Source organism: Elephantulus edwardii, unplaced genomic scaffold (assembly GCF_000299155.1).
Source record: "Elephantulus edwardii isolate Elephantulus edwardi_28Jun2011 unplaced genomic scaffold, EleEdw1.0 scaffold00008, whole genome shotgun sequence".
Lineage (NCBI taxonomy): Eukaryota > Metazoa > Chordata > Mammalia > Macroscelidea > Macroscelididae > Elephantulus > Elephantulus edwardii.
In genome coordinates, this window is record NW_006399758.1 from 7,214,852 (window position 1) to 7,216,394 (window position 1,543).

A 1,543-nucleotide genomic window follows, 5' to 3' on the forward strand; every position below is an offset into this window, starting at 1 on the left:
ATGTTGATGTTCATGCATGCGTTCCATTTCTTTTTTAACAATTTCCTCTTTACCAACATTCAAGCTTCATACATTCCATATTCCAATTATTAAACTATTTTGTCACTGTTTTTCTTAATTTCAACTAAACCTATAAAGTAATCTGCACAAAGTTGTCATCTTTATAATGCCTTGTTAGTTGTTACCTACCGTTGGGTTGGAACCGACCCATAGCAGACCCTCTGGAGGGTTTTCAGAGGCAGTTAATCACATGGGGATGGATTGCTCATCCTTCTCCCAAGGGGAAGTTGGTGACCTTGAACTGCGTACCTTTGGGACTCCAGAACAGGTACACCAATTCATAATATATCTTCCTTATCTCTTAGTTCAGTAGTTTCTCACATGTTTCTCATCAATATTATTTTTAATTATTTTGTTTTCTGTTGCTACTTCTTATTGGTGTTTATATATTTACATAGTCCACTAGATTTTTTTTAAAACAGTTAACCAGAAAACATTTTTATTTTGGTCTTCAAACAGCAAACTGTTTAGTTTTCTCCCAAGATAATCATGATTAACTTATAAAAATTGGCATTTGCAGTTTATCTCAAAACATTTCACTGTAACAGGAAATTAGCTTTACAGAATTTCAAGATGAATAAGTTTTAAAAAACCCCATTTTGTTGCCTTTATAAAACAGAACAGGAGCTAACATTTAGTCAAGAAAATTCACTCATACTTCAGGTCCTTCTCCTCCAGGAACCAGCATTGTTATATTATTTCCATTGAGGAGAATCTGATCTAATTTATTTCATATTTCTTCCTTCTGGTATGATTTCAAACTCAGTGACATCTTCCAAGACCATTTAGACAAGGTCATCAAGACCTAGAAATGTGCCAACAATTTCCTTATCACTCTTCAACACAATATGAATCCTTGATCCTATATGTTTTTCCACAGGTTCTAGCGGCAGTAGTTGTGATGGGTTGATGGTAGCATTAGCCACCATGGCTACACCAGAAGGGGCCTGCTCCACTGCATTTTTGTATATAATTGTTTTCCTGTTATTTTTATAAATTCATTTGGAAAAAGTCTAGTATCTTTTTAGTTGATTCCTACTTGCTTACTAGGAATATTGATCCATATTTCCTTTTTGTATATATGGGCAAATCAATAATCTGCAAGATGAGACATTCTCAGAAATAAAGATTTGCGTGTGAACATTAAATTAATGAGGGCTGAATTACTTTAATGAGATGGTGCAATTAGAATAGCATGGTTAATGTTTATAGACTTTTTCTTTGAATGAATAAAAGTGTTCCGAGGGGCAATAAAGTAATCACAGTATGTCATTTTCTGGAAGGCATTATCCCAAACCAGGTATTTACAAGTCTGTGCTTTGGTGCCACTTTGCTAATATACTTTAGATTTTGTCTCTCTTTGCTTTTAAGCAGAAAGGTCTGACGCACTGTATATAATGCCTTCTCTGCCCTTTGAAACGACAGCAAATGGTGTTATTGAATCAATGAATGCTGAGCTAATGACAGTACGTCAAGATATTAC

General features: G+C 34.5%; 1 pseudogene; it reads right to left on the reverse strand.

The window, feature by feature from the left end:
• Positions 1–712: 712 nt before the first annotated feature.
• LOC102862600 lies at positions 713–989 on the reverse strand (annotated as a pseudogene).
• Positions 990–1,543: the final 554 nt, after the last annotated feature.